Source organism: Arvicola amphibius, chromosome X (genome assembly GCF_903992535.2).
Source record: "Arvicola amphibius chromosome X, mArvAmp1.2, whole genome shotgun sequence".
Lineage (NCBI taxonomy): Eukaryota > Metazoa > Chordata > Mammalia > Rodentia > Cricetidae > Arvicola > Arvicola amphibius.
In genome coordinates this window covers 125,281,827-125,288,956 of record NC_052065.1, presented here as the reverse complement: position 1 = coordinate 125,288,956, position 7,130 = coordinate 125,281,827, and positions in this window count along the sequence as shown.

The following is a 7,130-nucleotide window of genomic DNA, read 5'->3' as shown; positions in this document are numbered from 1 at the left end:
CGTTAATAGCTTAAGATGACTGATTTTTAGGGAAATGCATGAGTCTAAAAACTACTTTGATATAAGTAGTTAAATTACCAGGCACCATGACTGTCATTCTCAGGAACTACAAACTCCGTAGAAGTTGGTCCAGGGATGCAACTAAGTGGTAGAGTCCTTACCTACCACATGTGAGGCCCTAAATTTATTCTTTAACACTGAAAAAATCCTCAAATTATTATACCAAAAGTACTTTTTATCAGGGTTATTCAAGTTAATAAACATGGCCATATCAGGAAAAAATGGAAACACTAAAATGATTAGAATTATTACTCTATAAAAGCTATTTAAAGCAATTCTAGACTCATTTATCTTGAAGAAGACCATAGAAACATTAAAAGCTAAAACATGTGGACTGATATGTGGGGCAAATAGAAAAAGACAAAAAGAACATCAAAATGAACTCAGGAATAATAAAATGGAATTTCTTGAAACTTAGTGGCAATCCTAATTTTTTTCTGGTAAGATATATGTAAAAACATATTCAAAAGTTCTCCTTCAAAATTCTTAAAAAGAATCATAGGTGAAAGTCACCCTCACCAATAATGAAGAGAGAGACTTGCTTTAGCTAATTAACAATTTGGTCAGTGTTAGTTAAAATAGAAAAATAATTCCAAATAATACTTGGAACAGTATTAACAGTATTCTAAGTTTCTATGCTTTCCACTGAAAATTGGATATATATATATATATATATATATACACATATATATGTGTGTGTGTGTAATACATGTGTGTATTTGTATGTATTATGTATATATTTTTTATATATGTATATCTATTTCTATATATGGATAGGCATGTAGATAGATGGATAGAGAGTGATTACATAGAGTGATACATAGATTGATACATGGTGATACACAGAATGATAATAATTGAAATATAAATATAGATTTAAAGGTATAGAACCTTAGAACTTAGAGAGCATTCGCTCAAATCTCGATATTTTGCATAAGAAAGTGGAGCATCCTCATAGGAGTTCACTGACTATACTAGGTTCGAGGTTGAATGAACATAACCAAGACCTTGAACTCCAAGCCCAGTGATCTTCCTTATAGTGGCTTTATATTTCAGCTTACTTTGAATTCTATAGAATAAGGTCAGAAAGGCATTTTCAAAGTAATATTCTGAATAAGGCAGAGTTGGTCTACCTATCCAATCCCTGACTTCCTTCCTCTGTGCGCCCAGCATTTTCATTCAGTTCACAAACACACACTTCTGCACTCCATGCAGTCCAGTCCTTCGTGGAAATATTTTATAGACACAGACCTGTAACTCACTTGTCAGAGTTGTTGCAGTTTTGAATATGAAAAAAGAGAAATAATATTTGCCTTCCTTTTATTCTGAAATCACAAAAAACCCCACTTAAAAATTTCCCAATCCTGTGATATGTATATATCTTACTGCATTTTGTGTTTTGTTTTAAACGTATTTCTCAGAGACCCCAGTAGAAGCTCTGAGTACAGAGCCCAAATGGGCTCAACAGTGAGTGTTTGCAACAGGGTTATTTTAGGTAACTTAATGACCCAATGGCTCAGCAATCAAATCAATTGCTCAGCACCTGACCTTTAACTAGACAAAAATCTATATTCCTCACGAATCAGACCTCTTTATAGTTTTCCACACACAAAAAAAGAAAGATAAAAAGACTCTAGAGAATGAACCACTGCCAGAAAAAAATAAAACTGCTTCATAATTTACTAAGATATACATCTTATTTTCTCCACAAATGCATCAGTACACCTACAGATTCAGTTCCAAAGATAATTATATACATACATCTACAACCACACAAAGAAATCTAAGAAATCTCTTTTGTCATTAAGCACCCGTTACTGAGGACTTCCTGCAGAACATGAATTTAACACAGTATGCTTCAGCAATAGTGTGTATCTGCATGATGACTTTCCTCAACAGTCATTTTCTCCACCCCTAAAACTGGAAAGAAATAAGTATCCTGTTATCAAAGCATCCTGACATGAAGTATTTTATATGACTTAAGTATGTGATTATAACACTTCTTGGCCACTGAACATAATTTTTAATAGATCACAGTCACACAGATATTGAGCATAAAGTACACAGCTCAGAACTAACATACAGAAATTATCATGAATGTCTTTTATGGGATTAGTGAATTCTGGTCCTGAACCTACATAAACAGACATCTGAAATAGCAAACTGTCCATATGGCCCTCAAATATAACCACTTTTCTCTTAGTAAGTCTAGAAACCATTTGTGGATTTTCCTATTGTAACAAACAAAATTTCGTTTCAGAATTCTTTATCTGGGGGCAGGAAACAATAACTCTGCACTGAAGAGTGCTTGCTGCTCTTGTAGAAGACCCAGGTTTACCTCCTTGCACCCATATTAGGCAGATTAAAAACTATATTTAGCCACAGCTCTAGGATTTCTGATGCCCTCTTCTGGTCTCTGCAGGCACTCAGTCAAACATGACATACAAATAGATATACACAGATAAGCAAAAGTTGTAATTTTTTTTCTCCAAGTGTCAATCCATTCTTTAAGAGTTTCCTGCCTGTAAACTGAAAGTACAACTGGCTTCCTAGGAGAATCCTATTTCCATGCAAGGTTCTAAATTGAGACAGAAAGAAAATCACCTTGTATCAGATTTGAATGAGTCATGAGTTCATTGTTCATTAATTAGCATTTAAGATGTTAACATATATATGAATGAAAAACTAGCCCTCACAGTTTGTTGTCCTAGTGTTCTCCAGCTGCCAGGCACAGCAGTCTCTGGAATATTGAACAAGCTAATGGAGGTGCCACAATGATGCACTGTTGCAGTTAGGAGCAGAACATTAAGCACAGAGTTCTTTAAGCATTTAGTTGTAGACAAATATCCTTAATCCTAATAAAGAAGGGATAAAATGCCTCAACATCTCATTGTAACACTGCATAGCATTAAGTGCTCCAAACCGACATTTTAGATGTGAAAGAATAGTGCATCACATTAAAAAAAACCAAGAGAATGGCTAACATTTTATATTCATAGCCAAACTAATATTCTCCTTTTGTTGTAATTAAACTTCCTGACTTGAACGTGATTTTTGTCTTTCCGAATAGCTTTTGTGTGCATATTAAAAGACAAGTATGCACAATTATTATCATATAGTACATATAATGTTCAGTCAATTAGATTATCTCTTGGTCCAGAACTTTGCTGCTACCTTCTTAACTGTGAGAGAGACAGATACACATAGACAGAGAAACAGAGAGACAGACAGACAGAATATAAGAGTAAAAGCTGTTATTTAGGACTGTAATTGAAAGCTAACAAGATGTTTCATTGCTATCCTGTTATGATCCAACTGCACTAATGATTTTATACTATGGGGAAAATGTTTTATGTTCTATTAATTCTGAATAATTTTTATTGTTTATAATATTTTTATAATATGCTCTGAAAGGCAAATAAATTGTGTCATTTTCCATTTGGTTTCTATAGTCTGTCTAATCAGCTTGTGAGTAATGAGGAGCATTATGAAGTGGCAATACAATCTTGAATACACATAGAAATAGACAGTACCACAAATCAGCCTGCCTATTACTTTCAGCGAAGCTAATAATCAAAAGTGCCTCTTATAAAAAATACTGCATATTATAGCTCAGAGAATGCAGAGTGCATATCAGAGAATTGCTATGCATAATTGTTCATGAAGGTCAAAATAACAAATATAGCATAGAATGTGTCTGCCCACAGGAAGGGAAATTTTTCAGATCTTATAGTGCCCATGACTTTATAATTCAGAATTATTGAAAGAACAAACCAAGAGAAATTCATTTTAAAAAAAGGAAAGGAATGATCCAAGCAAGCATAAGAAGTCTTTTTACATACATTTTTTCTATAATTTCCAACTATACTGGGATATTCTTTATTTGTTATAATAAAGTATATTATATATAATTATCCTGAAAATGTTTTCCAGAATGACACTGATACATACAAGCAAGTTAGGGTTTTGAGTTGTGGAGTAATCAAGTCCCATAGACTCACCAACTTTACAGGCTGTTGCAGTTTTTCGTAGTTATGCTCCAGGAATTGGTGGTAACACCCTATTGCTGAAGACACAAAAAATTTGAGTCACACAACATAGAAAAATCAAATAGTTAATGATCTGGAAGTGTCATCTCTATTGGATAGCCTTCACGGCACTTGCAGGTGCTACACATGGTACCCTGGGAGAAAGACAGTCATCACTCTTATCCAGCTATGAACCCTACAAGCTATAATAACAACCTCCCTGACATGACATGCCCATTGGTGCAAAGGTGACATCAATGCTATGGGAGTATCCAATCAGTTTTTGATTGAATTGAATGTGCGCTCCATGACATGGAACCCATACTCGACGTTGTCAATGAAGACAAGACTCTGTGGCTATATCAGTTAGGCATCCTAGGACCAAACCTGCTACTATTTATTCTGCTAAATGGACATAGCAATAAAATGACTCTTAATGATTGATTTATTGCTATACTCATTGATGAGTGCATTGCTCAACCCTAATTAGAGAAGCTACTTCTTGCAATACATGCCAATTAACACAGAGACCCACAACTAATCAGTGCATATAGAATAAGAGACTTGAGTACACTCAGCCCTAAATGGTACAGCTATGTCACACCCCTCCCCTCAAGGTTCAGGGATCATTTTGTTTGGGTGTGATTATTTTAAGAGACAGGGGTGGAAGATAACATCAAGGAACCAGTGTATTCTTGTGGTGATATTTTGTTGGTGCGCTAACAAATAAAGCTTGCCTGGAGATCTGAGTATGGAACTAGCCACTAATAAACCAGGCAGTGGTGACACACACTTTTAATTCCAGCACTCGGGGGGCACATGCCTTTAATGCCAGACTAGGGAGTAGGAAATAAGAAGTGATATGGCTGGCAAAAGAGGACTTAATAAGGCAGGTGTAGACAAGAGCTCGTCCCTTTTCATTCTGAGGATGTTGTAGAGTGAAGAACTCTAGTGACTGGCTGCTTTATTTCTCTGATCTTTCAGCTTTCACCCCCTAATATCTGAGTCCAGATTTTTATTATTAAGACCAATTAGATTCATGCTACATATTCTGAACACAATAGGGCACATACACATATGAACTCAGTGACTGTGACATTATACACAAAACCTGACATTATACACAAGTCAGAAAATATAATGGAGGATGGAAAGGGAGCAAAAAACAAAAAAATCACCCCTAGATAAGGAGCTATTAGCATTTGATTGACTCTAGGAGAGGGAAATTCAGTCTTTTTTTAATGTTTTGACACCTGGTATGTTGCTACACTGCAGGGCAGTCCTCATACTCAGATGTAGTCAGGAAGCAGAAGCTGGACTTTATGGGTAAAAAGAGAGAAAAAAAAACATAAGATTGCTTGGTCAAGGCAGGTGGAGGAAGATTTGGGAAACGTTTAGGAGCCAGATGAAACTAACTAAAATACATTGCATGAAATTCTCGAATTAATAAAAATATTTTTTTAAAAAAAGAGTAAGATTCTTGTGCAGACATTCAATATGTTAAATGTACTAAGCACCCTGAAAGCTAAGTTTATTTTCTAAAACATGTGAAGAGAAATGATTGGGGGGAGCAAAAAAAGGAATGCCATCAATGATCCGCTGAAATGTTATTCTGCCCCACCAAGAGATGCAAACGTTTTGAGAAGCTCTATGAGCTACTGAAAACTATTCCCCATGAATTTATGACACAATTAGTGTAAAGACAAGAAGAAACAAAACCATCTTGTGGAGTATAAAAAATATTTTCCTTAATTGAGAAGAAATCTGGTTTCTTCTACTCCAAAGAGTATTTAAAGGAATAAGTAGAACGACCTTGGCTTAACAATTGATTTCTTTCACTTAAAGAGCCATCTGTGTTGATTTCACTAGTATGAGTACACAGCAAGAGTTACAGGTTAGAATATCTTATTTGACCTGGCTCAACATGTCTTTCCAATTCAATAGCTCAAATAGTGGTGCCTGCTTCAGACAAATGTGCATTCCAGTCAACAGGAAAGGTCCAAAGGCACTAAGAATTCTGTGAACTTTTCAAGATGCTCCACGGTTCAATTTCGTTACGTTCCATTGAGCATAATTTAATAACACTGCCACTTATATTAGCTTGGGTTGCCACTGAATAAAATCATCAGGGAGATCTTTGACCAGCATGTAAGCAGGTGAGAAAAGAAACTCAAAGCCAATCAGCAGTCCCTATAAGAATATCACGTGGTCAGCAAAGCTTAACGGTGGTCACACTGTTACACCAAACAGACCATAAACTCATGTGAATATCAAGAGTCTACACAAAAACAACATATCTCTAAGACATATGCAAGCATTCATAAGCAAGATACATGTGATGCATGTAACTAGGTGGCAAAACTGATTTTACATTAACCTTCAAAGTATAGCGCATCTTTAAAAGTCATACAGAATAAAAAAGCAGTGTGTTTTCTGCACCCATGCAGAAGAAAATTACCCTTCATCCTCTACTGTCTACTGCCTGACAACATAGGAATGACTCTTTGGAAAAGAAAGGATTCCCTCTTCGTTTTGAAACCCTGGGAAATAAAAATAGGTATATATAGTCATTAAAATGGGTTTTACATATTTAAAACTAAAGATTGCTCTTGACTTTTAATATCTTTGTAGAAGAATTTCCATCAAAAGAATTGCATTCAAAACAGTTATATGGGAAAAGTAAGAGGTAGAAATTTTATTGTTCCATAAGTACACATAATATAGTGCAGGAATGATACAGAAAAACTTATTGCAAGGGTAGAAGAAGTTAACATGCAATTGAGAGTATATCTTCTAGCTACATAATGAAACAGTAGAAAGTAATCATTATTTAAAAGTGCATGGCATAGGCGAAATGAATAAGGTCATTTCCATAATGTCTTTGTGGGTTATGAGCCAAATCTTTTCTGAGACTACAGGGAAAAAAATGAAAATGAAAAAGCTCCCCAGTTTCCTAAAGCTTCTCTCATATGTAGCTTCACAATTAGCCAGAACAATAGCCAATTGTTTTTAAACTACCTGCATCTCTGCACACTAAAATAT